Genomic DNA, 26,905 nt, shown 5'->3' with positions numbered 1-26,905 from the left:
CTCCTCCCGAACGGCATGGGACCTGGCCTCCTGAGCCGCCTAGACTTGCCGCAGGTTGCGCTAATAGGCTGACGCCGCGCTCGGCAAGACAAAGGGCATGTGAACGTAGCTGTGCGGTGGACCCTCACAGCGGCCCGTGCGTGATGGCCAGAAGCGTTCCTGAGATGCTGCCTTGTTGAGCCCTGGGATGTCGATGTAGGCGCGCAGCTCAGCACCCTCGCCTGGGTGGTGAGCCACACTCTATGAGCGGTTGTCGCCACGCATGGCTCTTGCATCTTGTAGCTCTTGGGTGGTCTTGGTGATGAACTCCTGGGTGGTGGGCATTCCTCGCCTCATGCTCTCCCGCGGAACACGTGCCGCAAAGCACGCTTCCAAGTGGTGCCCAAGCGCCTCCCTCGTGCGAGTGGCAAGGTCTGAGGCCCTCCAGAAGAGAGCCCCCGAGCCTTGCCCGAGGAGGGTGCCGGGCGCGCTTTCCTATGCCGTGGAGGGAGGCACCCCTGGAGCGGGCGCCGATCCTGACGAGGCTCCTAATGCGACGCCATCTTCTTGGGGTCCTGCACGGCGCGGTAGCTTCTTCTTGGGGATGGTCTCCGGAAGGCCCTCACTTCTGCAGTCAAGGTTGTCGATTGCCGCGGCTTGGAAGGCGCGCTCAAGGGAGCACACCGCATCCCTTTCTTCACATGGGACCATGATGACCCCCCCCGCTTCCTGGCATCTTGAGGACGTTGTAGCCGTGGTGAGTGACTGCCATGAACTTGGCCAGGGCAAGGTACCCAAGGATGGCGTTGTACGGCAGACGGATGCGTGCGACGTCGAAGTCGATGAGCTCGGTGCGGTAATTCTTGCGCTCCCCGAAGGTGACAGGCATGCGGACCTGCCCTATTGGTGTGGTGGAACAGTCAGTCACTCTTGAGAAAGGCTTGGTTGGTTGGAGCTGCTCATAGGGCACTTGGAGGCTGTCGAATGTGTCGGCGGAGAGGACGTTGAGCCCTGCGCCGCCATCGATGAGAGTCTTGGTGACTTGCACATTGCTAATGACTTGGGAGCACAACATAGGGAGTGTGCCAGCGGCGGCTGCACACTTGAGCTGGTCGGCTGATGTCTACTACACAACCTTCTTCTTGTAGACGTTGTTGGGCTTCCAAGTGCAGAGGTTTGTAGGACAGTAGCAAATTTCCCTCAAGTGGATGACCTAAGGTTTATCAATCTGTAGGAGGCGTAGGATGAAGATGGTCTCTCTCAAGCAACCCTGCAACCAAATAACAAAGTGTCTCTTGTGTCCCCAACACACCCAATACAATGGTAAATTGTATATGTGCACTAGTTTGGCGAAGAGATAGTGAAACAAGTGGTATATGGATAGTAGATAAAGGTATTTGTAATCTAAAATAATAAAAACAGCAAGGTAGCAAGTGATAAAAGTGAGCGTAAACGGTATTGCAATGCTAGGAAACAAGGCCTAGGGTTCATACTTTCGCCAGTGTAAGTTCCCTCAAGAATACTAACATAATTGGATCATAAAACTATCCTTCAACATGCAACAAAGAGTCACTCCAAAGTCACTAATAGCGGAGAACGAACGAAGAGATTATGGTAGGGTACGAAACCACCTCAAAGTTATTCTTTCCAATCAATCCGTTGGGCTATTCCTATAAGTGTCACAAACAGCCCTCGAGTTCGTATTAGAATAACACCTTAAGACACAAATCAACCAAAACCCTAATGTCACCTAGATACTCCAATGTCACCTCAAGTATCCGTGGGTATGATTATACGATATGCATCACACAATCTCAGATTCATCTATTCAACCAACACAAAGGACCTCAAAGAGTGCCCCAAAGTTCTACCGGAGAAACACGAGAAAACGTGTGCCAACCCCTATGCATAGGTTCATGGGCGGAACCTGCAAGTTGATCACCAAAACATACATCAAGTGAATCACGTGATATCCCATTGTCACCACAGATATCCACGGCAAGCCATACATCAAGTGTTCTCAAATCTTTAAAGACTCAATCCGATAAGATTACTTCAAAGGGGAAACTCAATTCATTACAAGAGAGAAGAGGGGAAGGAGAAACATAAGATCCAACTATAATAGCAAATCTCACGATACATCAAGATCGTATCATCTCAAGCACACGAGAGAGAGAGAGAGAGAGAGAGATCAAACACATAGCTACTGGTACATACCCTCAGCCCCGAGGGAGAACTACTCCCTCCTCGTAATGGAGAGCACCGGGATGATGAAGATGGCCACCGGAGAAGGATTGCCCCCTCTGGCAGGGTGCCAGAACGGGTCTAGATTGGTTTTCGCTGGCTACGGAGGCTTCTGGCGGCGGAACTCCCAATCTATTATTCTTCTTGGAAGTTTTAGGTTACGTAGGTATATATGGGTGCAGGAGGTACGTCAGGGGAGCCACGAGGGCCCCACGAGGCAGGGGGCGCGCCCTAGGGGGAGGGGGCGCCCCCACCCTCATGAGCACCTCGTTCCTTCCTTGACGTGGGGTCCAAGTCCATCGGGTGGCTTTCGTTCCAAAAATAACTTCTCTAGTTGATTTCGTTCCGTTTCGACTCCGTCTGATATTCCTTTTCTTCGAAACACTGAAATAGGCATAAAACAGCAAATCTGGGCTGGGCCTCCGGTTAATAGGTTAGTCCCAAAAATAATATAAAAGTGGAGAATAAAGCCCAATATTTCCCAAAACAGTAGATAATATAGCATGGAGCAATCAAAAATTATAGATACGTTAGAGACGTATCAAGCATCCCCAAGCTTAATTCCTGCTCGTCCTCGAGTAGGTAAATGATAAAAAAGATAATTTTTGATGTGTAATGCTAGTTGGCATAATTTCAATGTAATTCTTCTTACTTGTGATATGAATATTCAGATCCATAAGATTCAAGACAAAAGTTTAATATTGGCATAAAAACAATAATACTTCAAGCATACTAATTAAGCAATCATGTCTTCTCAAAATAACATGGCTAAAGAAAGCTATCCCTACAAAATCATATAGTGTGGCTATGCTCCATATTCACCACACAAAATATTTAAATCATGCACAACCCCGATGACAAGCCAAGTAATTGTTTCATACTTTTGATGTTCTCAAACTTTTTCAATCTTCACGCAATACATGAGCGTGGGCCATGGACATAGCACTATAGGTGGAATAGAATGGTAGTTGTGGAGAAGACAAAAAGGAGAAGATAGTCTCACATCAACTAGGCATATCAATGGGTTATGGAGATGCCCATCAATAGATATCAATGTGAATGAGTAGGGATTGCCATGAAATGGATGCACTAGAGCTATAAATGTATGAAAGCTCAACAAAAGAAACTAATGGGTGTGCATCCAACTTGCTTGCTCATGAATACCTAGGGCATTTTGAGGAAGCCCATCATTCGAATATACAAGCCAAGTTCTATAATGAAAGATTCCCACTAGTATATGAAAGTGACAACATAGGAGACTCTCTATCATGAAGATCATGGTGCTACTTTGAAGCACAAGTGTGGTAAAAGGATAGTAGCATTGCCCCTTCTCTCTTTTTCTCTCATTTTTTTATTTTTTTTATTTGGGCCTTCTCTTTTTTATGGACTATTTTTTTTATTTGGGCTTCTTTGGCCTCTTTTTTTTTGTCCGTATTCTCATCCCGACTTGTGGGGTAATCATAGTCTCCATCATCCTTTCCTCACTGGGACAATGCTCTAATAATGATGATCATCACACTTCTATTTTTCTTACAACTCAAGAATTACAACTCGATACTTAGAACAAGATATGACTCTATATGAATGCCTCCAGCGGTGTACCGGGATGTGCAATGATGCATGAGTGACATGTATGAAAGAATTATGAACGGTGGCCTTGCCACAAATACGACGTCAACTACATGATCATGCAAAGCAATATGACAATGATGAAGCGTGTCATACTAATGGAATGGTGGAAAGTTGCATGGCAATATATCTCGGAATGGCTATGGAAATGCCATAATAGGTAGGTATGGTGGCTGTTTTGAGGAAGGTATATGGTGGGTTTATGGTACCGGCGAAAGTTGCGCGGTACTAGAGAGGCTAGCAATGGTGGAAGGGTGAGAGTGCGTATAATCCATGGACTCAACATTAGTCATAAAGAACTCACATACTTATTGCAAAAATCTATTAGTTATAGAAACAAAGTACTATGCGCATGCTCCTAGGGGGATAGATTGGTAGGAAAAGACCATCGCTCGTCCCCGACCGCCACTCATAAGGAAGACAATCAATAAATAAATCATGCTCCAACTTCATCACATAACGGTTCACCATACATGCATGCTACGGGAATCACAAACTTCAACATAAGTATTTCTCAAATTCACAACTACTCAACTAGCATGACTCTAATATTACCATCCTCATATCTCAAAACAATCATCAAGTATCAAACTTCTCTTAGTATTCAACACACTCATAAGAGAATTTTATTATTCTTGAATACCTAGCATATTGGGATTTTAAGCAAATTACCACGCTATTTAAGACTCTCAAAATAATATAAGTGAAGCATGATATTTCATATATTTCTTCAAAATAAAACTAACACCATGCTCTAAAAGAAATAAGTGAAGCACTAGAGCAAATGACAAACTACTCCAAAAGATATAAGTGAAGATCAATGAGTAGTCGAATGATTATGCAACTATGTGAAGACTCTCTAACATTTAATAATTTCAGATCTTGGTATTTTATTCAAACAGAAAGCAAAGCAAAATAAAATGATATCTAAGAATAGCAAACATCATGTGAAGAAGGAAAAACTTAGGATCAACCGAAACTAACCGATAGTTGTTGAAGAAGAAAGGTGGGATGCCAACCGGGGCATCCCCAAGCTTAGACGCTTGAGAATTCTTGAAATATTATCTCGGGATGCCTTGGGCATCCCCAAGCTTGAGCTTTTGTGTCTCCTTAATTCCTCTCATATCACGGTCTCCCTAAATCTCAAAAGCTTCATCCACACAAAACTCAACAAGGACTCGTGAGATAAGTTAGTATAAACCATTGCAAAAACCTTATCATACTCTACTGTAGCAAATCACTAAAATTATTATTCAACATTGCATACTAAATGCCTCTGCATATTTAATAGTCCTATCCTCAAATATAACCATTAAAGAAGCAAACATATGCAAACAATGCAAACATAACAGCAATCTGCCTAAACAGGATAGTCTGTAAAGAATGCTGCAACATCCATAATTCCCTAGCTCCAAAAATTATGAAATAAAATTCCCACTGTAGTAAATTTATCAGAGCTTAATATGAAAAAGGTTTCAACATTTTATCACATTCTGACTTTTCTAGGGAATTATTGCAACAGCGGTAAACTTTCTGTTTTCAAACAGCAACATGTATACTTGTAACATAGGCATAGTAAAGGCTATCAATGCCACTTTTATTGAAATAAAAGATGCAAAACATTGTTCTAAATAACAGCAAGCAAATCCTAAAAAAATAAATTGACACTCCAAGCAAAACACATATCATGTGGTGAATAAAGATATAGCTCCAAGTAAAGTTACCGATGGAAGTGGACGAAAGAGGGGATGCCTTCCGGGGCATACCCAAGCTTAGGCTCTTGGCTATACTTGAATATTACCTTTGGGTGCCTTGGGCATCCCCAAGCTTAGGCTCTTGCCACTCCTTATTCCATAGTCCATCGAATCCTTACCCAAAACTTGAAAACTTCACAACACAAAACTTAACAGAAAACTCGTAAGCTCCGTTAGTATAAGAAAATAAATCACCACTTCAACGTACTGTAATGAACTCTATATTGGTGTTAAACCTACTATATTCCAACTTCTCCATGGTTTATAAACTATTACTAGCCATAGATTCATCAAAATAAGTAAACAACACATGAAAAACAGAATCTGTCAAAAACAGAACAGTCTGTAGTAATCTGGATCAAACGTATACTTATGGAACTCATAAAATTCTCAAATAAATTTCTGGACCTGAGGAATTTATCTATTAATCATCTGAAAAAATAATTAACTAAATAGAACTCTCCAAATAAAAAACGGCAGCAATTCTCGTGAGCGCTAAAGTTTCTGTTTTTTACAGCATGATCGCAAAGACTTTCCCCAAGTCTTCCCAAAGGTTCTACTTGGTACAAACACTAATTAAAAGCATATAGCCACATCTAAAAAGAGGCTATATGAATTATTTATTACTATACAGGAACAAAAAGCAAGGAACAAGAATAAAATTGGGTTGCCTCCCAACAAGCGCTATCGTTTAACGCCCCTAGCTAGGCATGATAATGACAATGATGCTCACATAAAAGATAAGAATTGAAATATAGAGTGAGAATCAAGAAGAATATGACTAGCACATTTAAGTCTAACATACTTCCTATGCATAGGGATTTTGTGAGCAAACAACTTATGGGAACAATAATCAACTAGCATAGGAGGGCAAAACAAGCATAGTTTCAAAATTTTAAGCACATAGAGAGGAAACTTGATATTATTGCAATTCCTACAAGCATATGTTCCTCCCTCATAATAATTTTCAGTAGCATCATGAATGAAATTAACAATATGACCAGTACCTAAAGCATTCTTTTCATGATCTACAAGCATAGAAAATTTATTAATCTCCTCATAAGCAAAATTCTTCTTATTCGGAATAGTGGGAGTATCATAGCAAACTTGAATACTATAAATTGTTTCCACATTAAAAGAGTAATGTTCAGAGAAGGGGTAATCATAATCATGACAAGTTTTATAAATATAATCACTACTTTTTATAGCATAAGTATCATCACAATAATCATCATAAGTAGGAGGCATGCTATCATCATTATAAACTTGCATATAAAAACTTGGGAGACTAAAAATATCATCTTCATTAAGCGTAGCATCCCCAATCTTGGGACAAACATTAATTGCAGCAAATATATTCTCAAATATGTCATCCTCATCAAACATAGCTTCCCCAAGCTTGGGCCTTTTCATATCATAAGCATAATCACTCTCATCATTAATAGTATAGATAGCACCGATAGTATAGCAATTATCATATTCTTCCAAGCAAGTGCCAAAAAGATTTTCAAGATTATAAGAAGTATCATTATCTTCCATAATTATATTTTCATGAGGCACAATAGTAATAGGAGTGGCATTATGTGGGAGAGATATCTTTTTACCTCTCTTCCCTTTTCTTTTCTTCTTCTTCACCACATCATGTGTGGGTTCAATCCTCTTTTCGAAGCTCCTTATTAATGAGATTGGTTGAATAGGAGGATCCTCCTCGTTACCTGATTCATCATAAGAAATAATAGGAGGATATTGGGAAGTCTCTTCCCTTTCATTAGTATTCTCTTCATCTTCTATTTGTTTTCTTTTCTTTATGTAGTTGGCAATATAAGGATTTTCAATACAATTCACCGCATAATACATATAAATATTCTCTAGATCGAAATGAAGAACTTTATCAAGATTAAACTTTGGAATACCCTCAGTTATACATTTCATTTCTTTATAACCCAAAAGAAGGCTAAGCTCTTTATGATGCTCAAGGGTAATCAAATTATCACAATGTTTGGATACGATTCGGTCATGAAACAGTTTGCATTGGAGATTTAAATGACCATGTTCATTGCAAAGTTCACAAGGAGCGCGAACAATATTGAATTTTTCAGCACATTCATCTAGCTCTTCTTGCAACAATTTGGTTTCTAAGTACTTATGCCTCTTGCAATATCTATCTTCCCTATTTGGTGTGTACTTGCAAACCCAGTCCACTCCACAAAAATTGACATGTTTATAGGAGGCATTTTCATCATAACTAGTGCAATCATCATTAGCATCATGGATATTCAAAGAATTCGTACTAACAACATTGCAATCATGCTCATCATTCAAATATTTAGTGCCAAACATTTTAGAGATCTCTTCTTCTAGCACTTGAGCACAATTATCCTTTCCATCATACTCACGAAAGATATTAAAAAGGTGAAGCGTATGAGACAAACTCAATTCCATTTTTTTTGTAGTTTTCTTTTATAAACTAAACTAGTGATAAAAAAAGGAAACTAAAAGACTCGATTGCAAGATCTAAAGATATACCTTCAAGCGCTAACCTCCCCGGCAACGGCGCCAGAAAAGAGCTTGATGTCTACTACACAACCTTCTTCTTGTAGACGTTGTTGGGCATCCAAGTGCAGAGGTTTGTAGGACAGTAGCAAATTTCCCTCAAGTGGATGACCTATGGTTTATCAATCCGTAGGAGGCGTAGGATGAATATGGTCTCTCTCAAGCAACCCTGCAACTAAATAACAAAGAGTCTCTTGTGTCCCCAACACACCCAATACAATGGTAAATTGTATAGGTGCACTAGTTTGGCGAAGAGATAGTGAAACAAGTGGTATATGGATAGTAGATAAAGGTATTTGTAATCTAAAATAATAAAAACAGCAAGGTAGCAAGTGATAAAAGTGAGCGTAAACGGTATTGCAATGCTAGGAAACAAGGCCTAGGGTTCATACTTTCGCTAGTGTAAGTTCCCTCAACAATACTAACATAATTGGATCATAAAACTATCCCTCAACATGCAACAAAGAGTCACTCCAAAGTCACTAATAGCGGAGAACGAACGAAGAGATTATGGTAGGGTACGAAACCACCTCAAAATTATTCTTTCCAATCAATCCGTTGGGCTATTCCTGTAAGTGTCACAAACAGCCCTAGAGTTCGTACTAGAATAACACCTTAAGACACAAATCAACCAAAACCCTAATGTCACCTAGATACTCCAATGTCACCTCAAGTATCCGTGGGTATGATTATACGATATGCATCACACAATCTCAGATTCATCTATTCAACCAACACAAAGGACCTCAAAGAGTGCCCCAAAGTTCTGCCGGAGAAACACGAGAAAATGTGTGCCAACCCCTATGCATAGGTTCATGGGCGGAACCCGCAAGTTGATCACCAAAACATACATCAAGTGAATGGTGCCAACCCCTATGCATAGGTTCATGGGCGGAACCCGCAAGTTGATCACCAAAACATACATCAAGTGAATCACGTGATATACCATTGTCACCATAGATATCCACGGCAAGACATACATCAAGTGTTCTCAAATCTTTAAAGACTCAATCCGATAAGATTACTTCAAAGGGGAAACTCAATTCATTACAAGAGAGAAGAGGGGAAGGAGAAACATAAGATCCAACTATAATAGCAAAGTTCGCGATACATCAAGATCGTATCATCTCAAGAACACGAGAGAGATCAAACACATAGCTACCGGTACATACCCTCAGCCCCAAGCGAGAACTACTCCCTCCTCGTCTTGGAGAGCACCGGGATGATGAAGATGGCCACCGGAGAAGGATTGCCCCCTCTGGCAGGGTGCCGGAACGGGTCTAGATTGGTTTTCGGTGGCTACGGAGGCTTCTGGCAGCGGAACTCCCGATCTATTTTTCTTCTTGGAAGTTTTAGGTTACGTAGGTATATATGGGTGCAGGAGGTACGTCAGGGGAGCCACGAGGGCCCCACGAGGCAGGGGGCGCGCCCTAGGGGGGGGCGCCCCCCACCCTTGTGAGCTCCTCGCTCCTTCCTTGACGTGGGGTCCAAGTCCATCGGTTGGCTTTCGTTCCAAAAATAACTTCTCTAGTTGATTTCATTCCGTTTTGACTCCGTCTGATATTCCTTTTCTTCGAAATACTGAAATAGGCATAAAACCGCAAATCTGAGCTGGGCCTCCGGTTAATAGGTTAGTCCCAAAAATAATATAAAAGTGGATAATAAAGCCCAATATTGCCCAAAAAGTAGATAATATAGCATCGAGCAATCAAAAATTATAGATACGTTGGAGACGTATCCTCGGCCGAGCTGAAGGTGATGGCGCATTGGGACCACCGGAGCGGGCGTGTGGCCTCGAGCTTGGGGAGCGCCGCGTTTACTTCGCGAGCGAACTGTTTGAAGATGCGCTGAGAGGCTAGGGCCTGTGCACCGCCCAGGATGCAAGCGACCGCGCGCGGCTCCTGGAAGCCCCCAGCCCCCTCGTCCTGGTGATGGTCATCGTTCCTCCTTGGCGGCGGCAATGGGGGAAGACCGGCATTGCCCTGGGGACGATCCTCGCGAGGCGGGTCCCTCCAGGCGCCCTCGCGAGGTTGATCCTGCTAGCGGTCCTCGCGAGGCCGGTCGCACCACTCCTGGCGCGGGCCACGGTCATCCCGGCGTCCGCCTCCACGTCCTCCTCCGCGGCCGCAGCCCCAGTCGCTGCACTCGAGGCGTCGGCTGAAGCGTCCTTCTCGAATAGCTCTGAGCTCTTGACAGTCGCTGGTGTTGTGGGTGTTCAGGTTGTGGAGGGCGCAAAAGGCCGGCCGTTCTTGGATGACCCGGGCTGATCTCTGCCTCGCTTGGTGTCGGGCTCCGCTGCGAGCACGACTGCCTCTTTGCGCTTCACGTCCTTGTCCATGGCCTTCTTTTCCTCCACTCCTGCTGCTGGCAGCTCCAGGAGAGAGAGGCGCCCCTCCTCAGCTCTTGCGCACCTGGTCGCCAGGTTGAACAGCTCCTGAGATGTGCAGAGCTTCTCATGGATGGCCAGCTCTTCCTTCATCTTGACATCATGGACACCGTCGGAAAGGCGGAGATGATGGCCTCGTCTGAGACCTTGGGAATCTTGAGGCGGGTGTTGTTGAAGCGCTGGTGTGACGCCCCCGATTCAATCGTACACTAATCATACACGAAAACGTGTACGATCAAGATCAGGGACTCACGGGAAGATATCACAACACAACTCTACAAATAAAATAAGTCATACAAGCATCATATTACAAGCCAGGGGCCTCGAGGGCTCGAATACAAGAGCTCGATCATAGATGAGTCAGCGGAAGCAACAATATCTGAGTACAGACATAAGTTAAACAAGTTTGCCTTAAGAAGGCTAGCACAAACTGGGATACAGATTGAAAGAGGCGCAGGCCTCCTGCCTGGGATCCTCCTAACTACTCCTGGTCGTCGTCAGCGGGCATCACGTAGTAGTAGGCACCTCCGGTGTAGTAGGAGTCATCGTCGACGGTGGCGTCTGGCTCCTGGACTCCAGCATCTGGTTGCGACAACCAGAATGAAAGGAAAAGGGGGAAAAGGGGGAGAAAGCAACCATGAGTACTCATCCAAAGTACTCGCAAGCAAGGAGCTACACTACATATGCATGGGTATCAAATGGAGTAAGGGTATCATATGTGGACTGAACTGCAGAATGCCAGAATAAGAGGGGGATAACTAATCCTTTCGAAGACTACGCTTCTGGCAGCCACCGTCTTGCAACATGTAGAAGAGAGTAGATTGAAGTCCTCCAAGTAGCATCGCATAGCATAATCCTAACCGATGATCCTCCCCTCGTCGCCCTGTGAGAGAGCGACCACCGGTTGTATCTGGCACTTGGAAGGGTGTGTTTTATTAAGTATCCGATTCTAGTTGTCATAAGGTCAAGGTACAACTCCAAATCGTCCTGTTACCGAAGATCACGGCTATTCGAATAGATTAACTTCCCTGCAGGGGTGCACCACATACCCCAACACGCTCGATCCCATTTGGCCGGACACACTTTCCTGGGTCATGCCCGGCCTCGGAAGATCAACACGTCGCAGCCCCACCTAGACCAACAGAGTGGTCAGCACGCCGGTCTAAACCTAAGCGCCTAGGGGTCTGGGCCCATCGCCCTTAGCACACCTGCACATTGCGAACGCGGCCGAAAGCAGACCTAGCCTAGTGGCCTTCCAGTCCAATCCGGCGTGCGCCACTCAGTCGCTGACGTCACGAAGGCTTCGACTGATACCACGACGCCGGGATACCCATAACTACTCCCGCGTAGATGGTTAGTGCGTATAGACCAAATGGCCAGACTCAGATCAAATACCCAGATCTCGTTAAGCGTGTTAAGTATCCGCGAACGCCGACCAGGGCCAGGCCCACCTCTCTCCTAGGTGGTCGGAACCTGCCCTGTCGCTCCGCCCCATAGATCCACTCGCGGGTGCTCCTACGAGCCGACCCGTCTTTAATCACCACATGTATCATGTACAAAGTAAATAGTATATACCCGTGATCACCTCCCGAGTGATCACGGCCCGATAGTATAGCATGGCAGACGGACAAGGATGTAGGGCCACTGATGATAAACTAGCATCCTATACTAAGCATTAGGATTGCAGGTAAAGGTAACAACAGTAGTAGCAAGGACAGGCTATGCATCAGTATAGGATTAACGGGAAGCAGTAACATGCTACACTACTCTAATGCAAGCAGTATAGAGAAGAGTAGGCGATATCTGGTGATCAAAGGGGGGGCTTGCCTGGTTGCTCTGGCAAGAGAGAGGGGTCGTCAACAGCGTAGTCGGTCGGGGCCCCAGCAGCGACGTCGGTCTCGTGGTCTACCGGAGAGAAGAGGGGGAAGAAATAATGAATATAATGCAAACAGATGCATAACGATGCATGACATGGCAAGGCGCGATGCTAGGTGTGCCCTAACACGGTACGAGGTGGTATCAGTGAAGGGGGATAACATTCGAGAAAGTATCCCCGGTGTTTCGCGTTTTCGGACAGATGAACCGGAGGTGAAATGTTGCAGGTTTGATAGGTTAGGGATGCGTGGCGGACAAACGGGCTGCGTATTCGAATTCATCTCGTCGTTCTGAGCAACTTTCATGTACAAAGTTTTTCCATCCGAGCTACGGTTTATTTTATATTAATTTTAAAAGATTTAAATCATTTTTAGGATTTATTTATTTAATTTAATCAACATTATCCAGAATAGTGTCTGCTGACGTCATCATGACGTCAGCATGACGTCAGCAGTCAACTGACGTGTGGGTCCCGATCGTCATACTTTGTTTTAATTATCTAACAGTTAATTAGGTTAATTAGTGATTAGGTTAATCTAATTATAATTAATTAACTTAATTAATTCCTTAATTAATTAATTAATTAATTAGTTATTTATTTTTTTCCTTTTTTTATTAAACGTTCTGTGGGGTGGGCCCCCTTTGTCATAGGCCCCTGGGGGCCGTAACAGGCGCGGTTAGCGGGCGCTAACGGCCGCGGGCGCCCGTGCACCCGAAAGGGGCAACAGGGGGCGCCGGCGGAGGCCGTAGCCCAGTGCGGCGGGGTGAGGCCGTGGCCTCGGCGAGGCTCGCCGGCCAGCCGCGGGAGGCGGAGGCGAGCGCAGGGGGCGGTGGCGCTGCGGGCCGTTGCGGGGCCGCGCGGCTGGAGCGGCAAGGCGAGGAACGGCGCAGGAGGGAGTGGAGCAGGGCAGGGTGGCTGGGTGCGGGCGCCCATCGAGGGCGAGGGCGAGGCCGTGGCGTCGGCTGGGCACGCTCGCGTAGCAGGGGGGGCCTCGGCCAGGGCGGTGGCGTGGTGGCCGGCAGGTTGGCCGCGGGGCAGATTCGGGCCGCCGCTAGCAAGGTCAGGCGGAGGCGGGTGCGGCCAGGGGGCAGCGTGGGCGCGTGGCCACGCACGGGCGAGGGGCGACGGTGAGTGAGCGTGTGCGCGTGCGGAGCACGGCGACCGCGACGACAGGGAGAGAGGGAGAGGCCAGGGGGGTGCTCACGGCGCGGAGTAGGGTTCGGGGCAGCGGGCTCGGCGGAGGTCGGGGAGGTCCGACGAGGGAGAGGATGAGGACGAAGTCGGCGGTGGTGGCGCGGGCTCCGGGCGGCGGTGTCCAATCGGCGAGGGGCGGCGCGGATCGATCTGGCGGCTTCGGGGTTGGTGACGGGGCGAGGCGACGACGGAGAGGACGGCGACATCGGGCGCGGTGGGGGCTCGGTGCTGCGAGTCGAGGAGGAGGACGAGGAAGCGAGGTCGGGCCGGCGAGTCGGAGCGACGGGCGCCGGCGGTGCGGCGACGAGCGGCGTCAGGGGCGACGAGAAAAGCCCCGGTCCAGATCGGATCGGGGGAAGTTGGAGGTTCTGCGGGTGGGGCTAGGGTTCGGTGGGGAGTGTGGGGGGGTTAAGGGAGTGAGGGGGCCGGATGGGCCAGTGGGCTGGCCGGAGGGGTCAGTGGGCCGGCCGGCTGGGCCGTTTGGCCCAGTTGGCCAGGGGGTTTTCCCCCCTTTATTTATTTTGTTTGTTTTTCTTTTCTTATTTTTCCTTTTCTGTTTTAATTCATTTTAAAATATTCAGACACTTTCTAAAAATATGTTTTCTTTATTATAATTACCCTTGTAATATTCGGCACCCATCGAACATTTTGTTTCAACTTTTGAAAACATTTGTTGTTTGACATATTTAGAATTTAAATTTCAAAACGGTTTCGAATCATTACGGGGTTAGCAACAGTAACCGAGGCGACGTGGCATCATTAGCGGAGGGTTACTGTAGCCTAATTATCAGGGCGTCACAGCTGGATGTACTTCTGGAGGCTCTCTCCTGGCTGTTGCTTGATGCGGCGTAGGTCGCCCGCGACCGGTGAGCGGTCACGAGTGCCCTGGAAGTTGGCGATGAAGCGGTCGCTCATCTCGTCCCAGGAGGAGATCGAGCCGTGCTGCAGGTTCAGGCGCCAGGAGCGGGCCCCATCCTTGAGAGCCATGGGAAACCAGTTCGCCATGTCCTTCTCGTCGCCGTTGCCCACTTTGATGCTCAACTCATAGAGCTGCAGGAACTCCGTGGGGGCGGAGGTGCCGTCGCACCGTGGAGGAAGGTCTGGCTTGAACTTGCCTGGCCAGGCAACACTACGCAGCTCAGGGGTGAAGGCGCGGCAGCCCGCCAAGGTTGCCGGGGCCCGTCTCGGGGGCGGAGCTTGGTTTGGCGAGGTCCGCATTACGCCACTGCAGGCGGCGCGCGGTTTTGACGAGGTGGCACGGGGAGCGCTGGTGCGGCATCTCGCGGTCGCGGGACTTCTTGGCAGCTCCTTTCTTCACGCGCGGGCGCCGGGCGCGGCGGATCACGTCGCGGAGGCGCGCGCCTTGGCACCAAGGCACCGTCTTGGGGTCGAGGTGGTGGAGGCGCGCCACGGGCCCCATTGCCCGCAGCCTGCTGAGGGGGAGGCAAAGAGCGAGACAGCGCCAGAGAGCCCCCCGCGGCACGGACGAGCTCGGCGACGTGGTCGAGCTACTCTTCATAGACGTCATCGACAGGGTGGTAACGCAGGAGCTCGTTTGCCGCAATGAGCGCGGCCCGCGCCTCCAGGGGAGCACGGTGCGCGTGAGACAAAGAGCCAGTAGGAGTGAGTGATGGAGTAGCGGTGCGGCCGTCCTGCCGCACCGAAGGATGTTGCGAGGATGCCTACTGCTCGTTTCCCACCGGGCCGGTGGCTGCTTTGGCGGCGGGGGACGGAGATCTACGAGGCGGCCCACCGACGGGTGCCGTCTGAGCGACGCGGGCGGCGAGGGCGGTCCGACGCTCAGCTGGAGCACAGCGAGCGTCCGCCATGGAGACGACGGGGCATCGGAGTGATGAGCGACGTAGAGGAAGCTATGGCGCACCCCTACCTGGCGCGCCAGATGTCGGGGTTGGGGTCCCGACAAACCCTTATGGTTCAAACACTGGGGTGCGCGCGAAGTCTATCCCTCTCAACCGATCTACGCTCTAGCTCGCTTGGGTCTTGCATACGAACTCGACAAACTCACAACACAGATGGACACAGGGTTTATACTGGTTCGGGCCACCGTTGCGGTGTAACACCCTACTCCAGTGTGGTGGTGGTGGATTGCCTCTTGGGCTGATGATGAACAATACAAGGGAAGAACGGCCTCCTGAGGTTGAGACGTTCTTGGGCTCGGTGAGCTTGTGTGTCTCCTCCCACTGTGGTGGCTAGTCCTATTTATAGAGGACCTGGTCCTCTTACCAAATATCGAGAGGGAAGGGAGCCAACAATGGCGAGCTAATTTGAAGGGGGACAACTAGTACAAGCTATCCTGACAAAAGTAGTCTTCGCCTGCACAAAGTTCTGGTGGTGACGCTGCTCCGGGCTCCACAATGACCTCCGTCTTGCAGTCCTTGGTCTTGGTCTTGTTGCACCGAAATGGCAACCTTTGCCTGATGCCTTGGTACTCCGTGGCTGCGCTTGCCCCCTTTGCACCAAAGAGGAAACAAGGACGCTGTGCGCGCTGGCGCCCGTCTGGCGCCCGCCTGGTGTCGATCGTCACGGCTCATGTCACGAAAGCCTCGTGAGGTTCTCCCCGCCTTGATATCTCCGCTCCTCGTGAGCCTGCCCAGCTAGGCCACTCCGGAGGAGGTCTTGCATCGTCCCCCTCGCGAGGCTTGGCCCCTCGCGAGGGTCTTGAGTGCTTTGTTAGCTCAGCCATGTCGTGGGCCACAGGCAGGCAAGTCTGGGGACCATCATTCCTAGAACGCCAACACGTTGGCCCACAAATCCAAAATTTGCACTTCAATTGGGCACAAGATAATACATTTCTCTGCTTTCCCAATGGCATTGGATACATAGGACACCACCAAATCTTTGCTAGAATTATGCATTTTGGAAGATTTCCAACTTCCATAACTACTCCCACTAGTTGGACCAATATCTTCTCCATGCATTCGTTGTTGATCTGTGGATTCTTGATTTTGGTAGTCTTCATTCTTCTTCTTTGGTTCTAAAGAAGTAGATGTTGCTTCCCCTCTAGTTGCACATGCAACCACTTCATTACCTTCGATTCTACTAAGGAGTGCACGAACATCTATTAAGTTTCTTTCTATCAATAAATCAATGTGTTCGCCTTCCCAAAACCAAAATGAGAATCCATCTTCCTACACACATGACGATGTTTGAAATGAGCTATCGCAATTCAACCAAAGACTGCGGTGCCAAAGCCGAATGAAAACAACACATACCCCATCGTTTTCATATTTCAAGAACACCCATCCGGGGTGCTTTGGCATGCCTGAAGTTAGCCGCAACACTATCCGCGTGCAGTCGTCACACTGTATGAGCGGCATCGGCGAGCCGCAGAGCTGCTGCGTGAGCCCCGAGCCCAGAGGACGGCCAGCCGAATCCATGCCAGCAAACTGTCGGCGGCGGCAACAGGACGAAACCGTACCTGCATGCGGTGATGGGGCTTTGCCGGGGCTGCGTGGGGTGCTCCTCGACCATATTCCATTGCTTGGCGCAGCCACCGGCGGCCGGAAAAGCCAAATCTGGCCACCTGCGACGAAGGGTCACAGATCTGCAACTTTCTGGCCTGCCGACGCGGGAGGGGTGGCGGAGGGCAACCTCGTGCGTGTGGTGGCCTTTCGGCGTGATCCCGCCGACTTCGTTCACCAGAATCATGGGCGGCGGCCCGGCGGCGAGGTGAGGGGGAGAGGGGAGGTGGTAGGTGGAGAAAAGCGCGGGTTGAAATGTCCTCCCCACCAACCTCTCCCTCTATATGCAGGGTGATAACCCACAGGTACAGGGGATCACAATAGTTTTCGAGGGTAGAGTATTCCGCTCAAATTTATTGATTCAACACAAGGGGAGCCAAAGAATATTTGCAAGTATTAGCAGTTGAGTTGTCAATTCAACCGCACCTAGAGATTAATTATCTGCAGCAAAGTGATCAGTAGCAAAGTGGTATGATTGTTTTGATAGTAGTAGCAATAGTAACGGTAACAGTGATAGCAATGATTTTGTAGCAAGTGCAATGGTAACAATAACAATAGTAACTGAGCAAGAAAAATATGAGAGAAATTCGTAGGCATTGGATCGGTGAATTTGTTGGATGATATTCATCGTATAACAGTCATAACCTAGGGCGATATGGCACTAGCTCTAGTTCTTAAATATAATGTAGGCCTGTATTCTCTAAATAGTCATATGTGCTTATGGAAAGAACTTGCATGACATCTGTTGTCCTACCCTCCCGTGGCAGCGGGGTCCTATTGGAAACTTAGGGATATTAAGGCCTCCTTTTAATAGAGAACTGAAACAAAGCATTAGCACACGATGAATACATGAATTCCTCAAACAACGGTCATCACCGGAAGTGTCCCGAATATTGTCACTCCGGGGTTGCCGGATCATAACACGTAGTAGGTGACTATAAGTTGCAAGATCGGATCTAGAACATAGATATAATGGTGATAACATAAACGATTCAGATCTGAAATCATGGCACCCCGGCCCAAAGTGACAAGCATTAAGCATGGCAAAGTCATAGCAACATAAGTCTCAAAACATAATGGATACTAGGGATCAAGCCCTAACAAAACTAACTCGATTACATGATGAATCTCATCCAACTCCTCACCGACCAGTGAGCCTACAAAGGAATTACTCACTCCCGGTGGGGAGCACCATGGAATTGGCGATGGAGAAGGGTTGGTGATGACGAAGATTGAAGATCCCCCTCTCCGGAGCCCCAAATGGACTCCAGATCTGGCCTCCAGATGAAGAAAAGGAGGTGGCGGCGGCTCTGTCTCGTGAAACGCGATAATTATTTCTCCCTGGTTTTTTTGGAAATATTTGATTTTATAGTATCAGGGTTGGAGTCTGTGGGGCCACCAGGTGGGGACAACCCACCTGGGCACGCATGGAGGGCGCCCGCCCTGGTGGGTTGTGCCCACCCAGGGCCCCCCCTTTGATAGTTCTTGGATCCAGAAATTCTCTTTATTTGTATAAAAATTCCTCGCAAAGTTTCGTTCCAATTTGAGAACTTATATTTCTGCACAAAAACAACACCATGGTAGTTCTGCTGAAAACAACATCAGTCTGGGTTAGTTTCATTCAAATCATGCAAACTAGAGTCCAAAACAAGAGGAAAAGCGTTAGGAAAAGTAGATACGGTGGAGACGTATCAACTCCCCCAAGCTTAAACCTTTGCTTGTCCTCAAGCAATTCAGTTGATAAACTGAAAGTGAAAAACAAAAACTTTTATGAACTCTTTTGCTCTTGTTTACATAAATAAGCTTAAACAGCTCCTAGGTTTTCAGCCAAGATTATAACTAACCATGTCGACAATAACTCTTAAAAATTATATTAACTCATATTAATGACATAATTGGCTAGCAAGCAATAATAAGATATCTCAAACAACAACACTTTGTCCAAACAACCATGATATAATATGACAATAGTGGTATCTCTCTAGCCCTTTCTGAGACCGCAAAACATAAATGCAGAGCACCTCCAAAGTTCAAGCAGCTACTAAACATTGTAATTCATGGTAGAAAAGATGACAATAGTGCTCTCAGGTTCTGGCGCTTATTTCAGAAGGTGATGACACAATATAAAAGTAAATAGATAGTCCCCTCGCAGAGGGAAGCAGTGATTTGCAGCGGTGCCAGAGCTCAAGTTTTTTTAAAACAGAGGTAAATGAAATTTTGAGAAATGCACCATTCTTGTTTACTTTGCGACCATTAGTTTTCGGTATCTTCCATGCTAAACACATTAGCGACAGTTCCCAAGTGATAAAAGTAAAGGTTTACCCCCCCTCCACCAACAATCACACTCCACGACTTGTCCGAAACAAGGGGTGCCATCCATACCAACAACAGTCCTGGGGGAGTTTTTTTAATTATTTGCAATTTGAGTTCGGGACTGGGATTCCCTATTACAGCCCCTCTCGTGCAAGGACGGGTGAATAAACACTCATCATGAGAATACCCGCTTAGCATGGAAGATACTAACCACCTCATGTTGCTCTATGAACAATCCAGTCACACAAAAGGATATTTATTTGAAGTTCTCAGAGGTGGCACATGCAAATTTACTTACGACGGCAGGTTAATACCATATATAGGTAGGTATGGTGAACTCATCTGGAATAACTTGGGTTTCAGATTTTTGATGCACAAGTAGAATCCCCACTTAGTACAGGTGAAGGCTAGCAAATAGGTTGATAAGCGACCAGCTAGAGAGCGAAAACGGTCATGAACATGCATTATGCATAAGTAACATTGGATACTAGCATGAGTAGGATACGAACACCATGAAAATAAATATCATAGAGGCTATGTTGGTTTTGATTCAACTACATGCATGAACATGTGCCAAGTCAAGCCACTCGAACATTCAGAGGAGGATACCATATCATCATACTACATCACAATCATTTTAACGCAATGTTGACATCCAAGATAAAACATTACCCACTCCTAGCTAATTAAGCATGGCATGAGAAACTATAATCTCTAATTGTCATTGCAAACATGCTTGATCATAATAGGCTAAATCATGGGTACTAGGTTAAACATATTTACAAAAACAGAACAAGTCGAGTTCATACCCGTCTCTCTCTGCCATGTCCAGTTCATCAAATATCGTCATTATTGCCTTTCATTTGCATGATCGAACGATTCTAAAATAATAAGTGCAAGAGTGCCATGGACTAAGCTGGAATCTGCAAAAAATTTATTCAACAAGAGAAGACAAGATAATATGGACTCTTTGTTAGATCAACAATAAAGCATATGAAAGCCACTCATCATTTTCATTGTGGTCTTGTCCTTGGTATGACTCAATAAAAGAAAAAGAAATTTAGAGAAACACACTGAAATATTTTTGGAGTTTTTGGTTTTTCTTGAACAAGCAAATAAAAAGGGAAAAGCAAAAACAAGAAAAACTATTTACACATGAAAGCTCCAAACAAGTAAAAGAAGAACAAGGAAATCTTTTTGGGTGTTCTTTTTAGTACTACAACAATTTAAGCTAGGAAGAAAAACCGAAAAGAAGAAGGAAATGTATTTTTGGATTTTCTCAAAGTTTTTCAAACACACAAGAAGAAAATGAGAAAATAAAATTAACATGGATGATACAATGAAAAAGTATGGACACCGACAACTGGAATAATATGTGTGAACATGAATATAATGTCGGTGGAGATACGTGCTCCCCCAATCTTAGGCTTTTGGCCTAACTTGGTAATCACCACTCGAAGAAGCCATGAGGTACCACGTTGAAGTGCTGGGGAGCGAGCACCTGAGGATCCCACTGCTAAGGCTCCGCCTGTGCCGCAGCTAGGTTGTTCCGGTAGGAGACAATGTCCTCAGGCATAATCCTGTATCCGCCCCTGGCAATAGAACCAAACAAAGTGGGTGCAGGCAAAGGAATAACATCACAAGTAATCTCACTAAAGACCAAGTTATAAGGAACATCCATAGTGGTGACCTCGATATTAATAAAGTGGTGGTGTTCCATAGCTGCGCGATCTAGGTAAACCTTGGGCAAGGGGTAATCATGCCGGCGTATATGGATGTTAAAGTGATTCTCTAGGCGAGTAGCATAAATGCAACCATGTATTTTACCCTTGAACCTGTTAATGTGGTGGCGACGTGGTACAATAGCTCCCAAGTTATAAGTGTTGTCACCGTAAAGTGCATGGCGTAAAACAGCAAAGTCTAGAGCACTGAGTGCACCTACCTTCTCTCTAGCAAGCAAACACTTCGTAATGAATAGAGCAAAATAATGCACAACAAGAAAGTGTAAGCTAGTGGCGGTGACACCCGACACCCCTCTCTCATCCCCCATAGTCATATTGTGGTAAAAACAATGAAACTCTAAAGGCCTAGGCTCTACTGAACCACCATCAGAAGGGAGCAAGCATATGTCATAAAATTCAGTAAGAGGTATCTGATGGGGTTCAACATATAAGTTAAACTGCACCTTAGGGGGATTATTCCTAACTAGGAAATGAAAACTTTGCACAAAGGAATTTGTGAGGAGATGATAATGTTCACATTTAGCTACGATGGAGTCGGTGAGGCCGACATTAGCAGCATATTGTGCAAACTCTTGAAGGATTTGGGCCCATTCCATGAATGGGTTATGCGGCCATTCGCATGGCCGTACCTCCACCATTCTTCGGGTGTGGAGATCAATGTCAGATGACTCCCCAATAATTCCCTTGGAGTTCTTCATGGAAGCAAACTTCCTAAAGATACTCATCTTTTTCCTATGAACAAAATTCTGAAATTTTTAGTCCACAAAATTTTTCTCAACAAAACTTTACATTATTGATGGCAACTACTCATAGGTATGCATAGAGGTCATAGAAAGCATTCAAACTACTTAGAAATCTAAGAATTCAACATGCAAGCTCATCTACAGCAGCACCAAGAGTAAGTAATTATTCAAAATATATACCACTAGAGCAAAAAGTAATTGGACAAATAGCGGAGTCACATACCAAGCAACAATCCCCTGAAACAGTTTCGGAAACGGAGCTTCAAGCAATGAGATCGAAATCCTCGGGTTTGAGAGCAAGAACACGATAGAGAGAGCAATGGGGATTTTTTTTCTAGAGGTAGGTGATGATGTCGGATGAAGAGATAAGTGAGAGGGCCCACGTGGGGACCACAACCCACCAGGGTGCGCCTGGGGGTCCTGGCGCGCCCAGGTGGGTTGTGCCCACCTGGTGTACCTCTCTCTGATGTTATTTGCACCAAAACTTCTTAAATATTTAGGAAAAAATCATACTAAATTTTCAGAGCATTCCGAGAACTTTTATTTTTGGGTTATTTTTTTTATTGCACTGGAAATTCAAAAAATAGACAAAACATAGCATTTTATTTTATTTAACTAATAAAAATAGAAAACAAAAGGTAGGGACAAAGGTAGTGCTCACTAAATTCATCAACCTCATACCTGTAAAAAATGATCCAATAATAAGGTTGATCAAGTCTTATTAACAACCACTTTCGAATAGCATGGAACCAAAGAACTTTCATAAATCACTAAGTTACCTCAACGGGGATATGGATGTCCCCAATAATAAGCATTTCATATTTCTTTTGGCAGTAGGTAGAAGTAGTTGCAAAACTTCCAATAGTGATTGTCGGAGATTTTTCAATAACATTAATACCATTCACTTGGAATTGTTTCTTCGGAAAGTGCACCTTGTGCTCATTACCATTGATATGAAAAGTGACATTGTTTTTATTGCAATCAATAACAGCTCCTGGAGTATTCAAGAAGGGTCTACCAAGTATAATCGACATATTGTCGTCCTCGGGCATCTCAAGTATAACAAAGTCAGTCAAGATAGTAACATTAGCAACAACAATGGGCACATCCTCACAAATATCAATAGGTATGGCAGTTGATTTTTCAGCCATTTGCAAAGATATTTCAGTAGGTGTGAGCTTATTCAAATGTAACATCCCAAATTTTCAATTTGGAATGTTATACATTAGATCATCTATGCATATCATATTTTATTTTGCATTTTGGTTGATCCTAGAAATTCTACGCAACTCAATGACCCACGGAGAGAGTTGGGGATTTCGTTATTTTCATATTTGAGTTTTCTCAAATTTTGAGAATAGGATCATTTGATTTTATTTATTTTATCATCAATTATTCCTATTACAAAAATATGAGAGAGGGAATAAAATGACTTTCCCAAAATAAAGAAATATTGAGGATCAAATAATAAAATCAAATAAGATTTTATTTCGTAGTTTTTTCGGTGTTTTATTTGAATTTAGGAAAAATGTGCGTCTTTCAAAATTGCATTTAGGTCCCAAATAAATGTTCACCTTGTGCGGCTTGATTTTAGAAGCCCGTGAAAATTTATTTTGGAATTTTTGGAGTCCGTTTAGTATTTCTTTTTATTTTTCTTCTGCGCGTAATAAAAAAAACGAACCGACCTACGGGCCGTGTCCGACTAGCACTCCGGCCCGCCAGGGCTTTACAAGCCGGGGCAGCCCACCCGGGGCAAACCCTAGCCGCCAGCCCTGCCTCGAGCCCCGTGCCCCGCCGCCACCCGTGCCGCCGCCACGCCGCCTCGCCGCCCGCCGCCGCCGCCGCACGTCGCCCGAGGTTCACCGCCGCCTCGATTTTCGTGCCGCCGTTTTTTTCGAAAAACCGTCGGTTTCTTTTTATTTTTTTAGTTTCGGTTTATTTCAAATAGATCGGTTTTTCCGGTTTATTTAAATAGTGAGCATTCGTCCGTTCGTTCGTTCTAGCGAACGTTCGTCGTTTTTCTTTTTCTCGGATTAAATCCGCGATTTTTCTGATCGCGATTCCTGATCCGATTTTCGTTTTAGTATAACTTTTCGCCCGTTTATCGGAATCAGGCGATTCAAGCGCCTGGAGTTTCGTCTCGAAACCCTCTATCCGTTTAACCAACTTAAACCAGATTTTGCTACTGTAAAATTTTCCCTAGATCTAGATTAGTAGAACGAAGGTGTTTTCTTTCGCCGTTTGACTTTCGTTGCTTCGTTCGATTTGATTCTTTTTGCCAACCGGAGTTCTTAAGTTGAACCTTCTGGTTAGATCTCTTATTTGAGTTTTGCCCGTGCATTAGATGAGTACTTATTGTATGCTTGTTTGTTTGTCTGCGATAGAATACCCGGAGTGCGCCGCCTGTTACTTCGAATCTCTAGGTTTCGTGGATCATCAGCAAGGCAAGTAACACTTTGATCATACCTTTCCTACTACCCAGTTTTATTGCATTAGATTAATCCTCACACATTGCATGATTAGGATCTAATTAAATTGTGGGATGGGAAGTAGTTGAGGTAGTACCTATTACCTGTTTATTATCAAACCTTTGGGAGTTACTTCTACGTTTGCTTATTATGCCATGCTATGCTAGTTGACGTGGATTGGGTGAGTGATATCCATGACAGATGTGAGTTTGGTTAATTAATGGTTTATCTAAGGTGGCAAATTAAATACACATCTGGGTGGATTGAGGCACCTGGGTATTCCAGGACTTGCCTATTTTCTTTTGGACCGCCACCCAAGCTCAAAGGGATCATGAGACTATTCATACTAGAAACTTCCGTGTGCAGCCACAAGCTATTATGGGCTCTAGCATAGTTGACTAAGTCGTGCGAACTCTTACAGTGGTAGACTAGCAGATGTAGGGGATGTAGGTGGTACGGTCTACCCGATCGTAAGGTGCTAGCGCTTCTGAAAGACTATGTCTCGGTCATCCGTCTTCTCAAACACCTTGTAGTGCGAGACATCAAATGGAGGCGATCGAGTCTTGTGGGGAAAAGTGCGCAAACCTCTGCAGAGTGTAATAAACTAATCATGATTAGCCGTGTCCCCGGTTATGGACATCTTGAGTATCTAGTACCTGGATTATCATGTGAATCTCAACATGTTACTCTAAATTAATTTTGTTGGGTTTTGTTTAATGATGATGCTTAATTGGGATTGAGAATGCTGTCAACCATTCTCAATGTTTAACAACTACCATGATAGTAATTAAATTTTATTCCTTTGAAGTAGGGAAAAATTGGCTTTACGCAAAACTGTAACCATAGAGCTTTCCACCAGCCAAATATGCATATAGTATAGTTGTTTCATTCCATTACTCTCTATGTGTTACCTTGCCAGCATATTCCATGTGCTGACCCGTTTTTGGGCTGCAACGTTAATGTTGCAAACTTTTCAGACGATGATTAAGGAGTTTTTAGGTCGTGGTTCTATACTCAGTGATGCCGTTGGAGTTGATGGACTCACTTATCTTCCAAGCCTTCCGCTGTTATCGTTATTAGATGGCCTTAAGCCATATTTATTGTAATAAGTTCTCTTATGAGACACTCGATGTAATAAGTGTGTGATTGCTACTCTGCTATAAATCGTCCGAGTACTGTGTGGTGTCAGCATTACTGATCCAGGGATGACACCGGAGCACAGAGATCAGACTGTTTGAGGTCTGGTCGCTACATCAAATCAAGTCTTTTATATAAATAGAAATGCATAACACTAACACCAGCTCCTAAATCACATAAAGCAGTTTCCACATAGTTTCTTTTGATGAGGCAAGGTATAGTGGGGATTCCCGGATCTCCAAGTTTTTAGGTACGCCATCCTTAAAAGTGTAATTAGCAGGCATGTTGGAGATTTCGGCTTCCGGTATTTTTCTCTTGTTGGTGCTGATGTCTTTCATGTACTTTGCATAAGGATGCGTTTTCAAGATATCAGTCAAGCGAGTACGCAAAAAGACTTGCCTAATCACTTCAGCAAAGCATTTAAATTCTTCATCATCTTTATTTTTAGTCGATTTAGGTGGAAAGGGCATAGGTTTTTGAACCCATGGTTCTCTTTCCTTACCATGTTTTCTAGCAACAAAGTCCCTTTTATCATAACTTTTATTCTTGGGTTGTGGGTTATCAAGATCAACTGCTAGCTCTATCTCAACATCATTGTCTGGTTCTTTATTATTTTTTTGAGTGTCTTTGTGAACATCATCATTATCTTTTTCATTATCAGAAGGTGAGTGTTCACTACCAGATTGAGTTTCAGCATCAAAGATAGAAACTTCATTATCATCAGGAGGTTTTTTACTTCAGGTTCACTAGAGGCATGCAAAATCATATCATTTTTCTTCTTTTTATTTTTAGAGGGACTAGGTGCATCAGTGTTAACCCTTTTGGGAGTCTTGTTCAACTCTTTTTGGGTGTCCCTCGGGGTAAAGTGGTTCCTGAGTCATTCTACCTCCTCTAGTCATTACTTTAATAGCATGATCATTGATATTTTTATTCATTTCATCAAGCAACTCTCTTTGAGATTTAGCAACTTGTTATAATTGAGTTTGAACCATAGAGGCATGTTTTCCTACACCTCTAACAGCATTTGAGATTCAAAATAACAAGTCACTCAAGCGAGCAATCATATCAGAATTGTATTTCAATTGTTTCATAACATTTGCATTGAAGTGATCTTGTTTTCTAATATAATTTTCAAACTCATAAAGGCATTGACTAGGATGCATATTGTAAGGATTGTCACCTTCATTGAATTTCATTAAAGAATATACCTCTACCACCTTAGGTGGTGGTGGTGTATCAAGCCCATGTATTTCTTCAATAGGAGGCAAATTTTTGACTTCCTCAGCTTTAATACCTTTTTCCTTCATAGATTTCTTTGCCTCTTGCATATCTTCAGGACTGAGATATAAGATACCCCTCTTCTTCGGAGTAGGTTTGAGTGGTGGTTCGGGAAGAGTCCAATCAT

Source organism: Triticum urartu, chromosome 3, assembly GCF_003073215.2.
Source record: "Triticum urartu cultivar G1812 chromosome 3, Tu2.1, whole genome shotgun sequence".
Lineage (NCBI taxonomy): Eukaryota > Viridiplantae > Streptophyta > Magnoliopsida > Poales > Poaceae > Triticum > Triticum urartu.
Note: the sequence above shows the minus strand (reverse complement) of the source record.